Genomic DNA, 26767 nt, shown 5'->3' with positions numbered 1-26767 from the left:
GATGCTGCAAGGAGATGCTGCAAGGGCCTTCAGGAGAAAGGGTTCAGGAGGTGTTACAGAAGTAGTCCGGAACTAAAATATTACGAGTTTTGGAGAAAAAAATATAAGAGCTTTCAAGAGTTTTCCTCCAGTAATTCAACATTTTCTATGGACTGATAAAAATATTTTCTGAGTCTTTCTAACAAGAATGTTTACTGTTAATAAGTTATTGCAGGATTTTAAAATGAATAGTCAGGAACTTTTCCTTCTGATTAGCAGAGAATATGAAGCATAAAAAGAGACTGTCCTGGGACTACTTCAAATATAAGCTGTCACCATCACAATGAAGAGAGTTAAGTTCCCATTTCTAAAGGTTACATAAGTGTTGCAAATGTGATTTCATTTTGCCTTATTGCAAGAAAAGGCCAACCTAACTTAGCCTTCTGCGACTGAGGTATTCAGTCTCTTTTTGCTTAAGTTATTACAGACAGCTGAAAGAAAGAGTAAATAAATAGGTTTCGATAGCAGAAAATATCTCTGGAGGTTGTTTTCAAATCACATTTGTTGGCTACTAATACAATGATAATTTATTAAATTCATACCTAAAGGCTTTATAAATTCCACCATTTGCCTTGACTGTTATCAGACAGCAATGATCTGATTCAAAGCCTTCTGCAGGTGGGAGAATAAGTTGTGGGTTGTAAAGCTAATGAGAGAAGAGAGTTGCAGGTATTAGAGCTAGCTTGTTTAGACTTCATTGGGCATGTATATCATATTATTTGTTTCCATTCTGTTATTGGACCATAGTGTAAATAGCCTTGATAATAATTTCTGCAATTTCTCAATTCTTAAAATACTCATAAGGAGGAAACAACAACAGGCAGGAATATGTGTCTGGTGGATTTGTTTAGAAGTTGCAGTTTTAGTACCTGTGGAATCCAATTGCAGTGCTCTCCTATTTGCAAATTCTTTTATTTCATGTTTTCTTATCAAGCCTAACTAGTTGAACTATCAGCAACAGCCATGGTAAAGCCTTGAGGATCAGGAAATGTATGCCAGCTAGTATCAGCAATGCCACCAGTGAGGAAGGTTTACTGAAAAATTTTAGACAGGAAATGTGCAAACCTGAGAAAATAATCTAAAATTCAGAACTATTCTAAAAGAGTATGGTTAAGCTAAGAATAATCAGCAAATATATGTAGAAAGATGTGCTTAAAATCAAATCAGTTACAGAATGTGTACATATGCATACCAGGTCAGTTTGGGAATACGTTGTTTTAAAAATGTATAAAAACCAACTGTATCACAAAACCTTTTCTTTCATGGACCATATTGTTACCGTGTGGGTGAAATAGCCTAGGTGAAAAAACTGCCGTAGCTTAGGGAATTTTTGAGCTGTTATTAATGTATACTGAAATTGTTAAGAAACACTGACAGAGATTTATGGTCCCTGGGGAGTATAATATGTCTGGAAAGTCTCACTTCAGCAAGGATTACATACAGGGTAAAGTGATAAGAGAAATCACACTTTTTTTTTTTTTTCCCTAAGCCAAGTGGCAAAGCATCATCACACAACCAAAGATACATGGAAAAAGAAAACCAACCAGTTTTCAGCCAGCTGTATAAGCAACAAAGCAAGGCTCATGCAGCCAGATAGAGAATACACTGTAGCATTCCATAGAATTAGGAGGGAATCATAGATAAATAAAAAAGCTGACAAAGTGACACCTGCATTTATTGCTATAGAGATCAAACTGAATAAAGAAATTAAGACTGTGTACAGTCTTGGCCACAAGATATCAGGTTATAACTGCAATATTACAAAAGGTTTATGCTTATAATTTCTCCGTATGAGGAAAGAGTCATTCTTTAATCAACACATTCAAAAGTCAGTTTTAAATTTAAGATGCAATGCCTGCTTTCTGTCTTTACTGGACAGATAAAGGAAATAAGTTTATATAACAAACATTCTCATTCTCCTTTACTTGTTATTTTAGATCTGATGAATGATAATTAGATGACAATGTTAAAAAAACTCTCCCTACAGTTTAAGGAAACCCATAGCCTGGAGCCAATCGCTATGTAGTTTGTGTGATTTACCAATACACCTATATTGTCAAATGAACACAAGGAAAGAACAGGTATCTATGATTCATAGTAATCAGGTCACCTTGTTTATGTCTTGCAGTGCTCCAACTAGCCTTCTCCATCATAATCTGTTATCATGAGGGATAGCTCAAAGTACTTTGATTGCAACCCAAGTCACACACTTACCCTTGGGCTCAACATTATGCCTCTCAGTGACAAGGGGATAGCCTAAGAAACTGCATGCTGGCTGGAAAGGAGCCGAGACACTAGCCAGGCTGCCTGGGAAAATCTAGTATGTGTGATTACATCCTATGTCTTTTAGCTGAGAGAATGAGGCACAGCTGAGTTAGCTGTTTTTCAGTTGTCCAGAAACAGGGATGTCTTTGCTGTGGGAGAGGGCAATGGAGATGATGGAGAGCTCTGTTTCATGGGACTTCACACTTCTAAAGCTGCTAACAACAATAGCTAATCTTCAGTTTGTTTTACAGTACATCTGAAAAATATGTCTGCTCTTCCTTTTATGAGAACTTTGTGATGTTCTCAAGAGAGCTAATGCTCAGAGACAAAACGTTATCTTTATTTTGATTGTATCACTTTACATGACTCAAAATTTAGAGATCATGTTCATTTTCCACCATAAACAAGAATGTTTAACTGCTGTCCACAAAGATCAGCCAAAGACCAACAGTAAGAATGTGGCATTTTGTGTGTGAATATACTTGATATTTTAAAGATAACTCTTCAAATGCTGTGAAAAACCTCAGGAAAATTTGTTAGATTGGCAACAGCAGTTTAAAAATACTCTTTGTGTTCTCACCTTAAATCCAAATCCCTTTCTAGAAGGTATATATATTAAGTTCCTTTATGTCACAGCAGTGTGAAGAGTTTCCATAAGGCTGCATTTTCTTTGCTTTGTTCTTGTTCTCTTAGCTTTTATTAGCATACTTGATTTTCTTGCATTAATTCTCATACTGGAGGCATTGTGAAAATGTTAATTAATGGTTAGATTTTGTACTATTATTATATGCTTGACATAAACCTTTAAACTTAAAAATGGCATGATTTGAACAGTATCCAAACCTAAATGTGAACAAAGGCAGTTTATGTGTTTTGCTATGTCAGATTTCCACCAAAGTGAAACCGGGGTCGACTGGATTCATCTTGTGACTAAAGAGCTGACACATGGTAGTGCCTGAGCATACAGGGAAAACAACAAAACACTGCCCTTGATTAATGTAAATGGGCACAAAAAGTACTGTCTTTCTCACTAAAGTGAGAGTCATTATGTTCCGATTTTCATGTGGAGTTGTTCAGCATTTATACAGCAACCCTGAGACCCATCGCAGGCTTATGCTTCAGTTCAGTGGGTTTTTTGTCTACCAATAGAAAGACAACCTACTTGCTTCCTCTCAAAAGCTGCTCATGAGAAATTAAGTGGACATGACCTAATGCTTTTTCATATGCAAATGTTATGATTTAATATTGGCATCTTCCCACCTGGTATCCAAATGAATGAGATTGTCACTGAATCTGCCTGAATGCATGCTCCCCTGCAGGGATCTTTTCTATTTCAGGATTTCCAGAGTATGTTAAACCAAGGGAATAACATAGTATGATTTGCGGATGTTTGCATGACAGCATCTTTGCACAACCCACTGCATAGAAGCAACTTTTCTGGGACAAAATAATAGTTCCAGATTCCTAAAAAGAAATGTTAATTGAAAAAAAACAAACAGAAAAAGAAATGAATGAATAAGTCTACAGTGAGCTGTGAGTATTCACGAGTGGTCAACTAAGAAAACACCTGCTGTTGCTGAGCTTCTACTGTTACCCAGTAGTCAGGTCCACCTTGAAGGGAAAAGGATCTCAGGTGTAGAAAAGCATGAGAAATAAATTTTCACCGACCGTAATCTAAAGGAGCTATTCTTATCTATAACATTTCTTTGTTTTCCTTCTCCTGAATCACTACCTGCATATGTTGCTATTTGAGAGGAGCAGATATACATATATATATGTTAGAAAGAGTGCTCCACATACGCTATGGCGTATGGTAACACAGTCTTAATAATTTTAATGATGTTGCAATCATTTTGTTCAAGATAGTTATTCTTCCTGAGTGTAGGAGAAAGTGGATGAGTCTTAGCATATTTGTCAACAAATTAGCTGAAATATAAACGTGTGGTAATACTGTCCTGAAGGTGAGCTTCCAGCAAATTCACTTTTTTCTCACTGGAAACATTTCTTAGTTTCCATCCTGCAAAGAGCTTTCCCTCCTGTGCTCCTTTGCTGAGTGATGCCTTTTGTGTTCCCCTTTTGATTGTATTCAGACTTACACGCTTCTTCTCACAGAAGCTTAACTAAAAAAACCCATTTCTATACTGTGAAGTGGGTGCAAACTTACACAAGGTGACATTCAGTGTGCCCTGAAGAGATTATATCCCAGCTGTCTCAGCTGACACCTTTTTGAGTGCTGTGCACCAGTGCATTACAGGAAAGTGTTCTGTTCATGTTTCAGAGATTGCATTTCAAGACTCAGGAAGGAGGACATTAAGAATGAGTTGTCAAGCCCAATGTTTCTCTTTCTAAGTGTTGCACTAAATGAAGTTCTGATGTCTTTTGCTTCTGAGCCAGGAGTAAGGAGCAATTACCTAATTGTCTAGTTATGGAAACTACGTGCAGGCACCATAGTATTCATTGTCTTAAAAACAGACCTTCTCCCATTGTCAATAAAACTGAATGACTATGTGTTTACTTCTTCTCATCACCTTCCATGAAGCATTTGTATTCAATTAATCACTGACTTTTCCTGGGTGTCATTTATAGCTACGGCACTGACCTTCTCTTAGTTTACCTCCTTCTATAAGGTGAGTGGCAAGCACAACACACCTCTTGCACTTTGGCATCAGCTCAGAATTTTAAGAAGTTCAAAAACAAACAAGTGAAAGATAAAATACCTGTGATTGAAGTCGGAGTATTAAGAGAGACTGGAAAACTCTGAAGAAACTTTGGGGAGCTTTGTTTTTGACAGGTAAGACTCACTTAACTGTGCTTGCAGAATGTGCCTTTTAAATCCCAGAACATATGAGTCATTCCTCCTGTCTGGCTCATGGTAAAAGGCTAGGGAGGAATAGTTTCTGAAACACAAAAAGCCAAGAGAAAAAAAATAACATCTGGTTAGTGTATTATCTAAAGCAGAAGCATGGAGAGTATTACTCTGGCAGCACACAGCATTGTTACACTGGCCTAGGGTGCTTTGGCTCTGTTATTTTTTCTTTCTTCTTCAGCAGCTTAAGGTGAGGGGGAAAGCTTCTCATACGCTTGTATTCACTGATGCTTTACTTCATTTGCAAAGTGCCATTCCACCTTGGCACTGTGTGGCAGTAGTGTTGCAGTCATTCAAAGGAAAAGCAGAAGTGTTAAAGCCTATTACTTTTTCTAAAGCAGGTTAGTTCAGGTTTGGGTTTTGGTTGGTTGGATTTTGGTTTGGTTTTGGGTGTTCTGGTTTGGTTTTTTTGGGATGGTTGTTTTGTGGCTCCCACCCATCTTTTTTTTTTGTCTTGTTGGTTTGTTGTTTTGGTTTTTTTTCTGTATCAGCTACTTCAAGAACAGATGCAAACCCTAATATGATGCTATAATGATTTTTGTCTTATACCTATATATTTTGGTTTGACACAGTCATGTACATATTTTTATCTTGGGATCACTTGCTACAGTATAGTTAGTGCTTGAATGTGATTCTTGAGATTATCAAGGCTATTTTGATACCTAACTGCAGCCTTCTTTTTCCCAATCAGAAAAATACATGTTAAACACTCAGAAATGGTTTATTTTAAATTAAAAATTTCCTTTCTCTTATGTTTTCATGCCTTTTTCTTTTCTACCTTTGGTGTACCACATCTATATTCTCTAATTCCTGAGAGTTTCACTTTTACTGAGCTTGAGATTTATTTTATTATATTTTTGTCATGAATTATTGATTAATTTCTAGCCTCCCTCATTAAAAATGCAGAACGAAAATTTCAGATCTTTGTTTCAGAAGTTTGAATGGGTCAGTGCACAGGATTAATCTTATACTACAGATTCTGTTATGAGTAGGAAAGTCTTTTCATGCATCTGTAGACATACATGTAATATGTGGTCGATGCTGGCATATCTCAGAAGTGTAGCAAAAAGATTGTTTTGTTAAATCCAATTGTTCTGGTTTCCTAGTTTTGAAAAGCAAACCTCAAAGGTTCAAATCCTAGATTTGAAGAGCATGCATCAGAGACAAGGACATATTATGAGGACCCTTTAGAGGAAAGCATCTGAACAGCACCTGCTGCTCTGTTACAGCGGGAAAAAAAAGAGAAAGAAAGTATGGGCTGGAAGCCATGCCTCTGCCTTAAGTTTAATGGAGCACAGAAGTCCATGAGAAAGTTTCTTGAGATGGTGGGCTTTCCCAGGCGTCTGAGTGTTAACTCTGGAAATTACAGTCACTGGCTGTGGTGGCCTAAAGAGGTCTGAATTTTGGAGAAACCCTCACTATTGTACTCTGGAGTTCCTATCAGCTGACAGCAATGATGGAGACAGCAGGGAATGCTGCAGGGGACATCTAAAGAGAATCCCTGCTAAATTGCTGGGCAGCTAATTATTTCTTTCTGCATAGTATCAACTTCTTTTTCCATATAGGCTGAGGTAATATATAGTCCACCCTCCTATAATGCGTGTTTCATTCTTTATAAATTTTTGTAGAGCTTGTTATTTTCCTGCTTTTTCTCTAAAAAGTCAGGACATTTTCTGAGGAAATACTCAAGCTTGTATTTCTTGTAAATCGTTTCAGTGCAAAAGATATGACAGACATTCTATAGAAAATTGAATGGATTTGCCTATTTATTTCCTTTGGACATTCTAAGCCAAAGCAAGTCACATTTACTACAATCATTATGGACAACTCTGTACACACACAAAAAAGAAACACATCACCTGGTAACCAGTGTCTATTTACTCAAAGAAAGCTTTCACAGAGGTGCAAATACATTCAGAAAATTACATGCTTCATCTCTTGTCCTGACTCCTGACTGTACATTTCTCTCTGATTCTGATCATATTGCATGTCACTGGTGTAAGGCACAGAGAAATATTTGTTTGCTGGTTTTGAAGATTCAACCAAAAGGGACAGCCCAGTTTATAGCATACACTAAATAAAAGAAAGCACTGAGTCATCTGGGAAATGTCACAAGTGAAAAGCCCTGACTTAAAACAGTTATGCTCAGTTTGTTAAATCACCTTGTGAACTGTAAGGAATGACCTGTGCCTTTCACTAGAAAGTGGACGGACTCTAGAAATTCCTATACCCTGATGAAAGGCTGTTTTGCGTTGAATCAAGTTCAATGCCTGGTCATTTTTCAGTGATGTTTTCTTTTGTTTTGTGTTGTGGTGGGTTTTTTGCTTGTTTTTGTTCCAGGCTTGTCAGTTCCATCAATCATAGCTAAACTTGCTGGGCTGACTGAGTAGTCACTTGCAAGACAGCTTGCCTGAGATTTAACTCTGCTATCACTGCCCCTGTTAGCATTTGTATTTCTTTCCACCTCTGTGATCTTTGTTATGATATATTTAACTGTTTTTTAACTGTTTTAACTATTATGTAAAACTTCTCGCTGCTCTTGTAATGTGTTTCCTGCTGCTAAAACGCAAATATCAATAAGTGTAGCTATCAAAACCAACAAAAAGCTGGTTTTAATCTGGTTCTGGGGAACACCTTGGGACATTTGAAGATCAGTATAATTAAAACTCACACAGAAGAGAAAAATCAATATACATTTTTATTCATACCTGTTTTAAGTGCTACATATGGTTACACATAGATTTCTCTGTGTAAGCTTAGGAAAGGAATGGAATCTTATGGTGTCGCAAGAAGAAAGCATTTTGTAACAACTGTCTTTGTCTGCAGCTAGGACAGTTGAAGAACCTGTACAAAATGTATGGAGATTATGCTGAGAAAGGGTCTGGGATGTAACCAGTACCAGTCTGGGGTTACCTGTTCTACAATAGTTGCCTGAAGCTGCTGCTTTTGCCTGGCTATAACCAGTGGGAACCTCTAAGCAGGCACTTTCTCACTGTGAGTAGCTGATTTAATGAGCAATGACAGATGCACTGAAAGCTGCTAGCAGGTAGAAATGTTACTTCTTATGGGGTCCATAGTCTTAACAAATCTCCAAGGTTACAAACACCAAAGAGCAGAGTGTTTGTCTAGTTCATTGTCTCAGAGAAATAGCAAAGAGGAGCAGGCTAGCTAATGAAAGAATTATATTAAATCATTCTGTGCTTTTTCTCTTCCAGCTGGATGTTTGTTGCTAGCTGTTCTATGCAGAGTGCTGGGTGTAGAGGTCTGTCTATCTCAGGTATGTCACCTGCTTTTGTGTGAGTGACAAGGGGATAAGCCAAAGCAGGGCACAAGTTAAGACCCAAATCTGACCCACACATTGCCTCTTCAGCTTCAGAGCTCAGCCAAATGGATAATAATTCAAATTATGGGTACTTCCTACATATTCAATGCTCCAAGTCTTCTTTTCTTACTTGAAACTAAATCTGCACTACCATAATACTGCTATACACATGGGCCAGTAGGTGTATGTCCCAGCCACGGGCTGCTCTTGTCAGGTGTAGGTACTATTTGTGCATCCTGCTGTCATGCTGCCAGTGGTACATGGCAGTGTCACAGTTGATAACATTGACTTCCATGGAAAATGGCTTCCATCAATAAAAGAGTGTTTGGAAACTGGCTAATAATTTTGGTGGGGTTTGGGTTTTTATTTTGGTGGTTTTTTTTTTTTGGTTGGTTGGGTTTTTTTGGTTTTTTTTTTTTGGTTTTTTTTTTGGTTGTGGCTTTTTTTTTTTTTTTGGAACACTGTGCTTCATTTCTCTTCTCTGATTCATATTCAGTCACCGAGAAATGTGTCCTGAATTTTACTGCAGCTGAATATTAGAAGTTATTATTGAACTGTATTACAATTTATCTGTATTCAGAAAGTATTGAAACAGACTGCTAACTACACAACCCCACATGTTAGTAACCTGATGTTAGGAAGACAATTTTGGAAATGTTGGTTTAAAAGTGTGTGTGAATCCAGTAGTCCATTTGTAAAGTTGGAACAATGCTGCATTAAAAAAGTATTATGGATATTATTTAAATAATAGTAAAGGATTTTAAGACAAATAATAGTCTAAAAAGCATTAAAGAAGTGGAAAGAGATGATAATCTAGCTACCCAATAATTGGAAGTTTTCTTTGAAATAGAATTACGTTCTTGAGTATGATTATTTTGAGAGGGTAGCTGTCCTAATAAAAGTCTGAAAAATTCTCACATCTTGTGCAGTTCAATATATTTTATATAGTGTAATGCTCAAGTTATTTTATTGCAGATGAACATCTGTTACTATTTATTGGGTGAAGAATATACGATGTAGGCTGTTCTGGCCCTGTGCGTTTGGTACTTGTCAGTTCAGATCTCAGGACAAACAATTCCACTGTCATTTGCTTAGAATGCATTCTGATATTACAGTTTGTAAATAGAAAATTAAGAGGCTCCACCTCTCAACCCAACAAAAAACTCCACTATATTAACTGACTGCAGAGAGAGAACAAAGGATGGCAAAAATTTAATTATTGTCGATGGCCCTGGGGCATGTGATGGAAGGTCTGCATGACTTCCAGGTGCCACTCAGCCATGTGCCACTCATTGCTTTGACATCCCTCTATGTTGTTGGGATGGTATTAGTCTTAGGGGATATTTCCTGGTTCCTTTCCAAGCTTCCTGAAACTGGCAAGCAGATGTTGGAATAAATAGAACTATCTCAATTACTTCTGCCAAGTGTTGCTCAGGGGTTCTTTGGCACAGATGATAGTCCATGGGCATGTTTTAATCTAGGTAAACCACTTGTGGTTTTCTGTTTTAAAGAGGAATTTCTGTACACAGTGTTCTTTTCCTAGTATTTTATTGGAGTTCAGTATTTTGATGTATTTGTTTTATAACTAAGAATTTATTTGGAAAAATACTTGGCTTGGGAATTAAAGTCTTATTCTACTTCCTATGCCACTTCTTTTCCATATGCTGTAAGAATGATGGTGGCAGGCAGAGGACCTCATTTTGAAAGTCAATGTATGGCTCCTTTGGGCACACCTGCATGCATGAGTTGAACTTCACAGGAAGAGAAGGGAACCAAGCACCAGCCCCACATTCCCTCAGGGAGGACTCCAGCTAGGAGGCTACCACAGAAAGAGAAACCTTACATCCCTACCTCCTACCCCCCCAGATAGCTTTTTGAAAGTGATAACTGGAACAGTGATCTTTATTAAAACACATCAAATTTAAATGTACACTTTCTTTGTGGATTGAGTTCCCAAAAAGAATTTTGGCAGTAATCTGTTTTATTTCTGGATCCTGCATAGGTATTGGGATTTGGGATGCTCTGTCTAATTAAGACAGAAACTGTTTTGATGCATCCAGAGCAGCTCAGTGTTAGGCTATAAGTCTGAAAAGCAGCAAGACTCTGAAGGATTCTGGTTACTAGCAGTTGAAAGAATTACTTTTCAAAGTAATAGACTTTTATTTTGATGTCTAAATTTCACCCCACTCTAGCTTGAAGTGATTTGCAATCTGAAAGAGCAGCAGGAAGATTTGCAGATATTTAATCCAGCTGTAGCACCCTGAAGAAGCTTGTAGCACCTTTTTGTACCTTTGAGTGTCCTACATCTGTGACATAGCTTCTTTAACAGAACTGCACACTACTGGCTGTCTCCTGTTATGTTTCTACATCAACAAAGGTCAGAACTTTTTCTATAAGAAAAAAACCCTGTAAGCATCATCTTCACAATGATTGTAATGGTTGTCTTGACACACAGGCAATCCTTACTGCACGCATTTCACAACAGTCCCAGAGAGCACCACACAGAGTTTTTATATTCTCCGCCGTGCCTTGTCTTCAGGTTCTGATGGGATGATGGGTATTGTCCGAGGCACTAGAAAAAAACTTATTTGTTTACCTTTTCATGATTTTCATTAGGAAATAAACAAAAAATAATTTTTTAAGATATAAGTAAGACTCGAAGAAGAAGGAGAGGAAGATGAAGGTAAGATTTAAGAGCAAAATTAATCTCCTTTGAGCACAAAATGCATTTTTTTGTCCATATCTAGCTACTTATCAGAAAGCAAGATGAGCTGTAGAGACCTAGACTGCATTTTTTTAAATGGAAGTGGTACTGATAGACGAAAGTCTTTTGCATTTTTCTCTCAGTAGGATCATGTGTGCTTAGAAACTTAGAATTTTACTGAATTTATAATTCAGTAATCAGTTATTGGCAGATGCGACGTGAAAATAAGTCAAAAGTTATAGCGCTTGGATCAGTACAGTTAAAGAGAATGTGAACATATTTGTATACTTTTGCATATATGTATACATGCATATGTATACAAATGCATAATCAGTCACATTAAGAAAACAGTTACAAGGGCCTACAAAACACATGCTGATATTTAGATAAAAAGAAAATAAGCGTCTTTAGGCAAACTGATTTGTAAGCCTAGCTGTGAACAGTGGAGCATTATACGCTCTCACTAAATCCATTAGCAACTTGCCTAATATACATCTGATAGACAGCTGGACGGGATATTGTAAAATAAGCACCGAAGCTTCGCAATCCAAAATGGTTCAACAGGGATGTTCATCTATCTGGTAAGCTAATTTGGGCAGTTTTCCTCTCCTAGCTGTGGACATAATTGGCAAACTGTGTTAGAATCAAGCATCAAAGAGCTCCTTGGCTATCCAGAAAGCAGCTTGTTGCTCCTTAGAAGTCTGAGGAACAATAGAATAAGATTACATCTGCATGAGCCTAGGCTGAAAGTATGAATTTTTGACTTTTTAAGTCTGAGAAAACATCCATTATCTTCTCAAAGATTAGAAAAAATCCTCTTTACCTAAGTTGGTGCCAAAATATGTCGCCCTGGTTCATGTAGGTCATGGAAGCCATGAAGAAGAAATCCCACTCAACCCAGCTTGCCCCATCACTCTAGGGATAATCTATTTCTGCACAAATTTCTAAGAAGCAATTCAGACAGATTCAGCAGTTTAAATTAATCTAAAAAAGAGAAATAAAAGCAAACTTTGAAAGGCCTTGTGTCTGCAAATAAGAAAGACAAATAAACTATGTGCATGCATAAGTTCAAAGGACTATTGCCTGCACAGATGCCCAACAGAGACTGCATGTTGTCAACACATTTGGAAAATTTTATGAATTTTAGAAAAATAAAATAATTTGACAGGGTCATATCCAGGATTCAATGAATCAAGAATAAGCAGAGTAAACAAAGTGGATTACGGGATAGTCAGACTCATAAAAGAATGGTGAAATCATAACATATCTCATCTATCTTTGCTGAGCAGACAACAGGCAAGCATTACCCTCAGAACAGGGTTAGAGTGAGAAAAGCTACTCTTGTGACATTAAATAAATAACTCTTCTTTTAGCCTAAAAAGTAACCTTTCTTTTCTTTCCAAGACAAATTCTTTATCTCACACTGCATAAGCTCACTGAACTCAACAAAAGCACAAAAAAACAGCCAAACTAGACTCATGATTTTGTGCTCAGCTTCTCAGAAGGTGTGGCCTCAATATTAGTGCTGCTATGGGAGATGCTTCCTGGTCAGGTTAGCAGTATGGTGTAAAACTGACCAAATCCGTTGTGACAGGACAAAAAATCACTAGTATCTCTTTGTGGCTTGTGGCATTCTTAGCAATTTTTAGATGTGCTTTTGGCCATCAAAATGGTATACAGGATAGAAGCATGCTTCCTAAATATTCTTAATGTACTAGCTTCGGTACAACAGTTTGTTAATCAATGATGTATTATTTCAACCATTTCAGCTTATCTAGATTTGGAAAAAAAAAATTAAAAAAAAAAAATTGTTAAGTCCTAGTAAGCCCTAGTGTGTGCAGTTTCTAATCTTTCCTTGTAATGATTGGTAAGGGACAGTGATAAAAATCAGCCTCAGTTTGACTATCTAAAGTCTTTACAATATCATAAGATTATGTACAGCCTGAACACCAGTGGGCCAGTGTTTTAAAGTGGAAAAGTCAGATGACAGTTCAATTGATTTGCCAAAGAACAATTTTCTCCAGCACTATCATTTATCTATATACTATACAAAATCAATGTGGGTAGTAGTAAATAACTCCTGATTCCAATTACCTTAATGAAGCTACTGGAACTCAGCGGAAGGTTCTCAGATAGAGATCAGAAGCACTTCCATGGAAAACTTGTGCAGTAGCAGCAAGCAGGATTAGCACTTTTAGTCTGAAAATTCTGTGACTCCAGGCAGCCATTGCCAGTCTGTTTTTAAAGGAAAAAAACATAAAGGCAGTTTGGCAGGCAGCAGGCAGGCAGTGTGCTCCCACACTTACCTCATGTAACGTTCTCACCTTCTACCTCCCAATAAAAAGTCCTTGTTCAGCTAATGTTATTTCCTTTGTATATTCTGAAATAACACACAACCTTACCTATACAGCATAATACTTATCCAGTGAGTTTTTTTCAGTTACCACCCACTGAGAGTGTATCTTCATGAGAAAAGTAGTAACAACATCATTTATTCCATTATTAGAGGAGCCTTTAAGGCTAAACAGGGTGTACAAGCATATGCCAGAGCTCTCTAATTGGTTTTGAGGGATTAGTAATTTGTTTTATTCTGGATTTAATTCCAGCATGGGACGTTAAGAAGAGGGAAGAACTACATCTTATATTCCTGTTCTTGCTGATTTTAATGCTCCAGACACAGTCCCATCTCCACTAATCTATGAGCTTTAAGAGCTGAACTGCCAGGTAAATACTCTCCTGCATTTATTGCTGGTACAAGCCATTTGCAAAATGACTAATTTCTACCCCTTTTTACTTTCTCCTCAGCAGGGAGCTGGATACTACATAGCTTCTCTTTGGATGTTTCTGGAGAAGTATATAACAAATATATCATCCACCATTATGGATCACGATGATGTCACATAGCTACAAAAAATATATACATACCATTATGTTAAAACTGACAATGCAGATGAAACTACCTCCTAATTATTGCCCATTTAACTGCAAGAACTTGCATGTCATATGTGTTTAACAATATTTTGTGACATTATCTCATAGAATATGATTGATTATACACATGGTCCTTCCTACAAATCAGCCTTAGCTGTCCTTTTCAATACACACTTTACTCTTTACACACCTGATCCAAGAAATTATAAGATGATTTAAGCACATTAAAAAACCTTGCTTCTGAGACACAATAGTCCCTTAGAGTTCAGCTGTACCAAACTGAATGCACTGGGGGTTTTTTGGTTGGTTGTGTGGTTTTTTAAATGATGTGACTGTTTTCAAGACTCTTCTGCTGAAGAACTATTTGATTCTAGTGATTAATAACCTGCCTGTTCTCCTTTCTGTCTGGTGGGAATTGCATGTCACATGCAGGAATTGACCCCGTCCAAAAAAATAATCCCAATTTTATCTTTTTTTAAAGTGATCAGGGAAGAACATTAGGCATAATGAGAACTGCTTTCAGATGTAATGTCAGAAAATCTGTTGCTACTTCATCCAGGAAATCCTACCTATTGGCAATGTTTGTAGTGATTAAGTTACATAATCTGAGGAAAGTATGCAAACTAGCTCTTTACTATAATATTAAATAAAAGCTGGAGTGTGCAAAAGTCCTGACCTTGACATTTACACTACTTCAGTTTTATTATTTCTATTGGCATTAGCACTGATATTTGTATTTAGCTCACATATCGGGCTGTACTGTGTATTGTGATAAACTGATACAGTCTCCTAATAAAGGTAGGCCTACTAAAATGTCTTTAATGAAGTTCATCCTTTCAAATGGGAATCTGAATGCTATTGCAATCGTCATAGAAAAAAAGAAGTATTACACTTTTAAAACACAGTATTTTTTTTCTATATCTAGAAAACAATACAATGGGATGGACATTCAACGGTTATTGTATTCACAAGCTTTTTGGCTTATCAAGTAAAAGGACACAAACCAGGTATCTCAGCATGTGGAAACAACTTCTCCTTTAATGGATGTGTAAATGTATGTAAATTTGTCCTTTTACCCCCACAGACATCTGCTGTATACATGCATTTCTGCTCACCCGTTAGACATGCTACAGCATACTCTGAAATGCTTATGCTCCTCATTACCATTGAGTTGACATCGTTTTTGTGGTACAGTGTCACCAAGCACAGGTTTATCAAACGTTAACTTTACACTGAAACCCACAGTCTGACCTCACTAGGGTTTCATAAGCAATCTTAATGCAAGAAGATGCTTGTTGCCTTGCATGCATATAGTTCCTACTAACACAGTAATTCAGTATTAGGTTACTCATACTGCTTTGATGAAAGTATCATGTGTCCTCCTTACATTAGTGATAAACCTATACAGATATATCCAAAGTGCTATGCCTATGTTCCTTATAAATGTTCTGTGCCTGTCAGTGACGTGTACAAAAACACTCTCTTTGAGACCTCTCAAAAGTCTTTCCATCTGAGGATATCCACAGCCATTTTTTCCTGAAGGCCCAAGACAAACAAGAACATTGGTAGTTTTAAGATGGTTTTAAAATTGTGGAAAAAAGCAGAATGTTTTGTCCAGAAAAGCAGAAAAATAACCAGCCTCCTTCCTATAATTAAACTGATTAACAAAAATGAACTAGCATACCTATTTTTTCAAAGTTTTAGTGTTTTTCCCTTCCTTTTCAATTTATGTTACTATGCCCCCCTTGCAAATATGACATAGAAAAAGAATTAAAACTGATAGAGAACCGAGGGAGGAAAAAGGAAACAAAAAATAAAGGTACCAGTTAATTGAAAAGCGTCATATTTTAAAATTATCAATTTTAACTTATTTTAAATGAAATACCATCTTATCTGATTTGCTGTCATGAAAAATAATAATGAAATAAATATTGCCTCTAGACTGTACTGTAGTAAACGTGGTCTCAATTTGCAAGCAGATTGAAGCCACTCATGTTTAAATTGATTGAGATTTGAAGCCACTTGGACCAGGTTGGCCTTTGAGCAGAAGCAGAAGCAAAAAAATTAGTATTTCAAATGCTACTGAAGGTAATGAATAATTCATAAATAAGGATTAAGTGCCTTGAATAAATAAAAAATTGATTCATTTCAAGAGGCTAAAATTGAATAATAAAGTAAATACTGTTTGAGATAATTTCATCAGTTATTTTAATGAACATTACTGTCAAAATTATCTTCCTTACTTGGAATGAAATAGGAAAACCTGTGTATTAGTTAAATGTGACTCAAACAGGTCATGAAAATAAGAATGAATTTCATTATATAAAATTAAGACATAAAGAACAGAAAAACTTGGAGATCTAATCTACTCTCATAAATGCAGTTATTCAACATAAAATAACAACAACATACGTACACAATCATTTCAAGATATGTATGAATACCTCACAAAGTACATCATAAAATTTTATATCATTTCTATAACTGATGCCTGTACCAACTGACCAGTAGCACTGTTTGTTGCGCTTTGAAATAACAGAAAGGGATAAAGAAAGGTTAGTAGGGAAGATGAAGCAGATTTACAAGTAAACAAAAAAATGCATTTGTCTTTAGAGCAATAATCGACCACAGTGTTGTCAATATAAAAGAGATGAAGAGCTTTGTGAAAAGTATGCTCTGCCTCTTTTTGGTAAATGGAATAAGGCAGTTACTGAAATTAAAAAGAACCATGAAAAAAAACAAAGGGAAAGGCTTAGAAGCATGAGCTGATTTTAATATAGCATGAAATCTTTGTTCCTTGTCAAAACAAAAAAGGCTCTATGAGCAAAACATGATGCAAAAACAATAAAAATCCTCTTATGGAATGATTCCAAGTTTAAAGAGGCAGGCAACAGTGGAATGTTCAAGTTTTTTTCTGGTGTTCTTTAAGGAATTCTAAAGCTACAGTAAAATACTATTCTGCTTCCTCTTTTCTTCAAAGAGTGTTAAAGCAAAAGTCATGAGGTGCTCATACAAGACTCCTGAGTCCAGATTTTTGGTTCAGTTGATGAGAATAAGTAACAATGGTTCATAATAGTTGGGGTTCTGCCAACCCCCTTAAGCACAAAATGTTGTGTTTGAAATAGGAACAACAATATTTAATGGTCCAAAACGTATGTTGACATCTTACCAATATTTGTAAGGTATTTTGAACTTCTACAGTTGGAAAATGTGGATAGAATAATTAATTTCTCCTTCATTTGTTAAATTCTGTGTAAGTATTTGCTGTATTTGGTCAGCAACTTGCATCCTTTGAATTAGCAAAGAATGGGCATCTTAATAGTAAACATGGATAGTAATAGCAACACAGATATCTTAATGTAGTATTCTTAATAGTAAGATAGATATCTTTTAGCACCTGGAACAGTAACTTACATGGCAAATTAATATTAGGAAACACAGAATCATAGAATAGTTAGGGTTGGAAAGGACCTTAAGATCATCTAGTTCCAACCCCCGTGCCATGGGGAGGAACACCTCACACTAAACCATCCCACACAAGGCTCTGTCCAGCCTGGGCTTGAACACTGCCAGGGATGGAGCATTCACAACTTCCCTGGGCAACCCATTCCAGTGCCTCACCACCCTCACAGTAAAGAACTTCCTCCTTAGATCCAATCTAAACTTCCCTGTTTAAGTTTTAACACATTACCCCTTGTCCTATCACTACAGTCCCTAGTGAAAAGCCCCTCTCCAGCATTCTTGTAGGTCCCCTTCAGATACTGGAAGGCTGCTATGAGGTCTCCACGCAGCCTTCTCTTCTCCAGGCTGAACAGCCTCAACTTTCTCAGCCTGTCTTCATACAGGAGGTGCTCCAGTCCCCTGATCATCCTCGCGGCCCTCCTCTGGACTTGTTCCAGCAGTTCCATGTCCTTTTAAAGTTGAGGACACAGAACTGTACACAATACTCCAGGTGAGGTCTCACAAGAGCAGAGTGGAGGGGCAGGATCACCTCCTTTGACCTGCTGGTCACTCTCCTTTTGATGCAGCCCAGGATACGGTTGGCTTTCTGAGCTGCGAGCGTACGCTGCTGCCTCATGTTCATTTTCTCATCAACCAACACCCCCAAGTCATTCTCTGCAGAGTGTCTCTGAATATACATTAAATCTGTCTTTTCAGACCTATAAGATGTTTGGTTCATACTTTCATCTTTGTGCATTACCTAATTTGTTGTACTCATGCACAGAAACAAATATTAGGCAAGGACATATTTGTTAAGACCAGATGGAACCAAAATAAGGAGGTCTGTATCCTGGCCCTGTCAGCTCTCTTCAGACCATCACAAAGTGTTCCCCCTCCAAGGCTTTCAAAGCTTTTATGTTAACTAATAATTTCAGTACAAAACTTACACTGGCAAAAACTACAGTTATATATTGTCCATTTATTCAAAGCAAATGTCCCTACATGATAAATTTTATCAATTCTTCAATAGAAAACAAACAAATAAATGTCATAGCTGCATGCTCAGGGAAATTACTGTAATAATTTCACCATCGTTATATGCAATAAAAGATAAAGTATCAGAGCTTATTGTTTGGCAGGAAATACTTACTCAGACAAAATTGCACATGCCCAATGCCTTCAGCTGACTATAATTTTTCTCTGCAGTTAATCCAGTCCAGCAAAGTGAAAGGCTTGAAAAATGTGCACACACTGAAGGGCTCCCTCTGCTTAAAAGTCTTTTACCTTTAGAGTGCCTTAATGCAGCCTTAGCTTAAGTGAGGATCAGTCCCTTAGGCCTATGCAAAGGCCATTCCTATTTGCCAGGCTTTCAACTCGAATTTTCAAGGACATAGATGAGCCTGTCTGCAGCATAAGGAGGTGCAGACAGACCTGCAATAGTTACACTAATGCTGTAATAACAAAAATGGGATGAAGGGCACATACAAAATGGATTCTCATTGTTTTGTAACATCTTGATTACCATCTACGCTGCTCATTTGGAAAAATAAACTGTGAAGACAAGGCTTACACATAGATTTCAATGATGTATTGTTTCATCCGTAAGACATATTCTGCTATTTAGCCAACAATTAAAATTCTTGTTAATACACAGTAATCAAAATCTGAATTTTATAATTAACTAGAACACGAAGGTTAAAAATAGATAAAAGATACTTCTGATGTAATTGTCCCTACCAAGACACGCATGTTATTATCCTTGGTAAGTTTATAAAATGTGAACTTTGTTAAAAGTAATCTGATTAAATTGTGAAATTAATTATACTCAGTAGAAGGCACCAAACTAGGAGTTTCTGTGCATGTTAATGAGTGATACATCCTGTACTCTTGCTCACCAAGTTAAACAAGCTGCAAATCCTGTACCTTGATATTGCAATACAGTCTTGGCTACTGAACATTTAAAGGACCTCTCAGAACCTTTTGAATTGTATTTATTCATCCTGTAAGATAAAATATGAGCTACAAATCTTTAATAAAAATATCCTTAAAAATTAAATAATCAAATATAGATTACAAAATTATATGTTTACTTTCACTGTGAAGGATTAATTTTAATTTTTCATTTCACCTTAAAGAACTAACGCACTTAAAATAATTAATTTCTAGTCCTGAAAGAAGGTCATTGTAATAAGAATGAGCTGGCACGGTCAATAAATCTGCTCTTTCTTTCTTGTAAGGCCAGGATTATACTATGTACTATCTTTAGTAGTAAATCTTGAAGTAGCAAAATGGTGGACCTTTATGATCTTCTGTATCAATAGATATGATTAAAAGCTTCTTTTCCTTATTTAATGCAAAGAATGGGGTATAGAATATATTGAGGATTTTTCCTTTTCTGGAAAAAAGATTGAGTTATGACTATCCTCTGATGATTTCATACTATTTGAGCAGTATCTTCCTTTTGGGAAGTTTTCTGAAGCAATCTGTGGATTACTGTAGAAGCACAAAAAGGACAAAGTGAGCCAAGAGAATCTCATTTCATGTTGCTTTCGCTTGGATTTCCCTTCAATTCTGAGAAACCTGGCAATTAAGACCTAAGCCAGACCCCTGAAACGATGCTATGGCAACTACTTGCTACGAGAATCTTTTCTATCAATATGGATAGAAATGACACCTGAATCTTAATTAAGAGAACAAAGTGGGGATTGTATTCTGTCTCCACTTCTCTAAGAAAAATGGCCTCATTTACCTCCAGCCTTTTAAGCCCTTAGAAGCAAAATCTTTAGTTTTTGTATTGACTGACTTATTGCTTACAACACACTTGGCAAATCTGTGCATTTTTCTGCTGCTTCTGCATCATACAGCTCTATAATGTATAACTGTTTTCTTATTCAACAAGTCTCTCTACAGCTTAACAAGATCTTTCCCGATTGTTATTTTTATCATTTTAATTTCCTATTTTATTCTTGGTTTAAGAGGCTGTCATATTCGAAACTGGGAGGTCATTATCCCACTCGCAGGTGGAGCTGGAGTTCATTTGCATCAAATGAAGTTTGGATGTAAAAAAATATAGCACTTTCAGCAGAGGTGTGATGAAAAGCAATGCAAAGGGTGGACTGCATGATTTCAGATTTCCTCTCACCCTGCACTTCTGTAAGCTCTCTTGAAGCCAATTATTTTACAGAGATTCAATAATTATTTACCTACAGAATTGTCCAGTACAGCAGATCTCCTGTCTTATTGGGCAATCCTTATACAATCAGGAAAATTCTGTTACTGATTAAAATTATATGTGTCTGGACTACTTCCACTACATTCTCAGGATTCACTCAGCATTACAAAGCTGCAATGTTAGTTGTTCAGATGCATGCACACACATGTGCACAGAGCTGTGTCCTAATGTGAGCATACTATCCTTACAGGAAAGCTTCTAAGAAAACATTAGCCACTTATTTCTGACATATTTTGAATTTCCAGGTCCATCTACAGCACTGTCAATCTCAAGAGTCAGCTAAACTCAGCAGAGCAGGAAAAATCTTTCCTTTTCCCCTTCTCTTTGTGCATTGCAATTCAAATGAACCCAGCAGAAGAGAAGACATTTTATACTGTACATGAAGCCACCCAAGACATCAGGAAAGGGGAAAACAGTTTTCTTGACAATGTGATTTTCTTTACCAGGGTGCTTGGTTTATAGCTGTACTTTTCTTTCTTCAGCAATTTGCTAGCTTATCTCAGAGAAAGACAGAAATGACAATAAGAGAAAGAATACATTTAAATCTGTCATCTCTGAAGTATTTCTCACAAACTGGATGCTTCAAAGCAGAGAGGTATATTTGTACATTTATATAATATCTAGTAGAATAGGACTATCAGTCCTATATAGTCCTAACTATCAGTGAGGCCCCTGAACTATTGCATTGTAATGCTGTAAGAATAGTGTAGCCGTGTCTCCATCTCTTTGTACTTTAAGTCTCTGGGAAATGCTTGTTTATCACACCCAGCAACTGTGTAATGTTGGTGTCAGGGTGGGATGTAGGGTAGGAGGCTTGCTCTGCCACCCCTCATTGATAATTTATTGCTGCATTTTCTTATTCAGCCCTTCTCTTAACATGGGAGAACTTCTCCAGCTGTAAAGAATGAGTTTATTTTAGCTGCGTGCAAACAGTCTCCAAAAGGGTAAGAAACCCTGTTTAAAGTCACAGGGGAGTATTCACAACATCGTCAGGTGCCTGATGTTGAGTGTAGGCTCCTTGTGTAATGAGTGAAGCATTCAGAGCATAATTTGGTGCACTTTGAAAAAAAAAAGGTTTTGGATATGTTGTACTGAGGATTTAATCTGTAGAAACAACACATGCATACTGTCTCTCTCATCGTCCTTATTACAGAATCACAGAATCACAGAATCCCAAGGGTTGGAAGGGACCTAAAAAGATCATCTAGTCCAACCCCCCTGCAAGAGCAGGGTAACCTACAGTACATCACACAGGAACTTGTCCAGGCGGGCCTTGAATATCTCCAGTGTAGGAGACTCCACAACCCCCCTGGGCAACCTGTTCCAGTGCTCTGTCACTCTTACAGTAAAGAAGTTCTTCCTGATGTTAACGTGGAACTTCCTATGTTCCAGTTTACACCCATTGCCCCTTGTCCTATCACTGGATATCACTGAAAAAAGCCTAGCTCCATCATCCTGACACCTACCCTTTACATATTTGTAAACATTGATGAGGTCACCCCTCAGTCTCCTCTTTTGCAAGCTAAAGAGACCCAGCTCCCTCAGCCTCTCCTCATAAGGGAGATGTTCCACTCCCTTAATCATCTTTGTGGCTCTGCGCTGGACTCCTTCAAGCAATTCCCTGTCCTTCTTGAACAGAGGGGCCCAGAACTGGACGCAATATTCCAGATGCGGCCTCACCAAGGCTGAGTAGAGGGGGAGGAGAACCTCTCTTGACCTACTAACCACTCCCTTTCTAATGCACCCTAAGATGCCATTTGCCTTCTTGGCCACAAGAGCACATTGCTGGCTCATGGTCATCCTCCTATCCACCAGGACCCCCAGGTCCCTTTCCCGTTCACTACTTTCCATCATTTTCTTCTAGCTGATAGTTTTGGACAGTTCTCTATCTTGTTTGTAAAGCTGCAAAAAAGATGGCCAGTGGGCCTGCTGCACCAGGCAGCAGCTTTGGCTTTCGACTTCAGAAGGACAGGACTGTGCCAGGAGTTCACAACATTACAAAAGAGCTAGGGTAGGAAGGCACCTATGGAGATTGTCTGGTCCAGCCCCCCTGCTCAGACCAGGGTCATCCAAAGCAGGATGCTCAGGTTTTTAATATCTCCAAGTTCTATCAGGTTTTGAATATCTCCAAGAACTGAGATTTTACAACCTCTTTAGGCAATCTGTGACAATGCTCAATTATAAGAGAAATTATTTAATTGATCCTCATACAACTACTAAATCTATCCATATTAGAAAAAACATCTGCTTAGATTATACTTTCTACAAGCTCTGTCTTAAAAAAAAAAAAAAAACAAACACCAAAACCAACCAACCAAAAAAACCCCACACACCAAACAGGAGGAAAAAGTACATTATTTCTTGCAGAAAAGCAGCAATATTAAAGTACTGTTGTATACGATGTGACAAAGCAGCACCCAAAGAGAGTCAAGTGACATGCTTGGTTTGAAGCAAAGAAAAAAGAATTACAAGTCTTTTGGTGTGGATTCATTTGAATAGTGCACTTTCAAGGATAAGCAGATGCACAGAACTGGCATAAAAATAATTTTATGTCAAACCCATACAAAGTGCTTTTGTCACAAAATTAACTGCCTTCAAAACAGTGTTTGTTATATTTCCCACAGGTGAAGTAATGCTTGAAGCTATTATTTGGAGCATATTTTTGGTAGTCAAATAAGGATTTTCTTATTCAAAGTGATATTTAAATTCTTATTTCCGTTCTTTATAAGCCCTTGGTAGTTTCTGGTAGCCCTTGAAAAGCAATGTATTACAATGTATTAAGTTAAATTTAAAAGCAATTCATACGACTTAAGTGTCACAGTAAGGATTCTGTAAGAATGAGAGTGAAGGTTTAAATGTGCATGGCAAAGCTTTTCTCTGGCAAAAGATTTTAGGAATACACAAGAAATAAAGGAATATAATTGAACCCTGAGCTCTCTTGGGGATAATAAAATAACCATTATGTGATGTCACTAACTGGTTTTTATTTTTATATATTAGTTATCTGCTTTTCTGAGACAAAGATTTTACATGCAGTGCACATGACCAAATTCAGTATAGGTCTCATTAAACTGTTTAGTTGTTTTGAACTATGACCCTGTTAAAATTAGACAATTAAATAAACCCCAGTTCTAGCAGGTTCTGAATTTTTCTCTTTTCTTCTGCATTTCCTGTGGGATCTGCTTTATAAATAAAACCTATGAGCACAGCACTGATTGGCTGTGTTCTATCAAAGCAATCAGGATGACATCCCTGGAAATGCTGTTCATATTCAGTTGTCTACTCTTTTTTATTATTATTATCATGCACAAATAGTAAGTAGCTAAGAATTACAAGGATATATTCATATACTTGAGTATTTGCTTACATATTGATATATATATATATGTATATAAAATGTTATCCTAAAATGTTATCCTAAAATGTTTAAAGTTCACTGTCAATATTTGGTATCCGAGTGGCAGATTATTTAAGTCACACATCAACATTTGCACTTGCTGTATTAGCCACTGTGCTTTCACATGAGCCATTTGAAAGCAGAAAAGTAGTGTTTGCAAAGTACTTCAGTTGCATATATATAGCTATTGTTATATATATTATATATACACGTACATACTAAATATATGTATACACATATTCTATACATATGTGTATAACTATGTATGTATATGTACAATGTGATGAGAACGTTGCTCCTCAGACTGCTACCTTCTCTAGTAAAAAATTCTCTTGCAACCTCTCTTTTAATTAATTACAGAATTTGTGTATTTGACAGATGATAAAATTTATAGAGTATTTCTAGATTAGAGAATTCTAGACTTAATTTCATAACTTAATTTACATGTGCTTCATGTTACCTATGCTGCATTGGAATGGAATACTAGAATGGGAATAGGCCAAATGAAAACACATGAGATTTAACATAATCAAAAATATGTACACTCTTTGCACAACAAATAATAAGTCAGGGAAACTGTTTGTCAGATGATATTGTGGATAATTTTCTAATAGGATGAAAACAATTGGATATATACGACTAATTTTAATTCCATGTGTAATTGCATTAGCTAAACTGAAAATGTATAATGGATATCAATACTCATGATGTGGGATCAAATATAAACCTACCCACTTAACTGGGTAAGAAGGAAAACTCCCCAAAGACATGTGACTGCATAATCATAAATAATGTATTTAGAGAAGCATAGATTTTAAGGTCAGGAGGGAATGTTTCAGTTACGTCATCTGACCTTTAAATAAATGAATACAGCAGAATTCCAATAATTCATTCTCAACTCAGCCCTTATTTGCCAGCTATATTTTAGAAAGACGCTAAAGCTTTTCCTGCCTTTGCTTTTAATATATTCTTTTCTAGTTTTAGATTCCAGACTCTTATTGGATGCTTACTGGAGACCCGTTCTTGTTAAGGACTTTATTTTAAGAGAATAAAGAATCTTTTCTATTTCCAGATCAGGTAATTTCTATGGCTATGATGTAGACATCTTTTAACATTATCTTTCTTAAACTACACAGTGGTCCCAAGAAAACACCCAAAGTTAAATATGTATATGTATATATTTATATATAAACTTCTGGTAGTGAACTGGTAAAATATTTAAATCTGAGATTCAAATTCTAATCTGTTTTGTGAATCAGTAAAATCTTTAAATCTAAAACTTGCTTATGTAATTTTGAGGCATTCCTATTCAGTATTGACTTTTTCTGATTTTAAAGTGTTAGTTGCTTAGTAATAGAGAAAAAATCGTTGCAGTGGGGAAAACCTGCTTCTTTTGACATTTAGAACAAAATCAAAGAAGCCTTTTTCAATATTTTTAGCTGTTCTTCACAACTTTTTTGGTTTAAAATGTATATGAAAGTAATTTTCCCTGTGAACAGATTCAACTTCTATAAAACCAATACTTTCATACTTTTTTTAGAAACAAACCAGATGAGGATTACCAATTTAAACATTTTTTTCTCCCTATAGTATGTAATCCAGCCACCAGGTAAAATCTGCATCTCTTTTCAAGACGTCTTTCATTTTGTCACCATCTTTTAAGGATTGATACCAGAACAAGACAAATTATTCAATGATAATTTCTCTAGGACTTCCTTATACTCTTCGTTACACTCCATTTCCACCTGACGGTCAATGTCTATAAAATCAGTTATTTTTTCTCTGTTAGCATTTATTCTGTACTGCGGAAGATCAGCGGACAGCACGCTGATTAATGTGATCAGAAACTGACATTTATTCACTTCAGAGCACTGCCTTTTATAGCTTCCAAGCTTGGTCACGCGCTTAAGCTTTACAATGATTGGTTTCTATGCATAATGCAAAGACAGCTGATTGGTTCCTGCTTCAGCATCCGGGGGTTGTTTCCCTCCTGCAGAACTTCCGCATACATGGCCACAACTTTGCCCTTAAGTAACCTGCGAACTAGGCTGTTAATCCTTACTACAAACTCTAACCAATAGCAAGAGTCCTGGATCGTTCACATGCCCACTGTTTGTTAAAAAGCTGTCAACACTGTACTATAAGGACATTTGAGGAATGTTTATTTGTAGTTGAAAACATTAAGTGGTTATTTTCCATCTGCAAATAGAGATCACACAAGTGCTTTTCAATATGGACTGCAGGTCTGACCTACTGGTATATGGTATACCATGTCTGTGAAAGGTATATTATTAACTAGTAGGAAAAGTGTGGCTACTCATTGACAGTGACTTAGAAATGTCCTTCTAAAAATATAAGAGGTCTAGTGGCTATATTCGTCTCAATAATACAATAGTTCAACAAAAGCATATTTGGTTTCCAGCTGTGCAATCTTTGGCTTAATATTGTAAGATATGTTCAAGGCATTTTCATGAGGATTTTTTTGTTTTCCAAAGTCCTTTTTTTTTCTCAATGTGTACTGTGAATAGGAGATTTTAATAAAAATTATAGGAAGTGATACAAACTCTGTG

Source organism: Lathamus discolor, chromosome 5 (assembly GCF_037157495.1).
Source record: "Lathamus discolor isolate bLatDis1 chromosome 5, bLatDis1.hap1, whole genome shotgun sequence".
Classification (NCBI taxonomy): domain Eukaryota; kingdom Metazoa; phylum Chordata; class Aves; order Psittaciformes; family Psittacidae; genus Lathamus; species Lathamus discolor.
The sequence above is the reverse complement of the archived record's forward strand: the minus strand, read 5'-3'. Positions refer to the sequence as shown.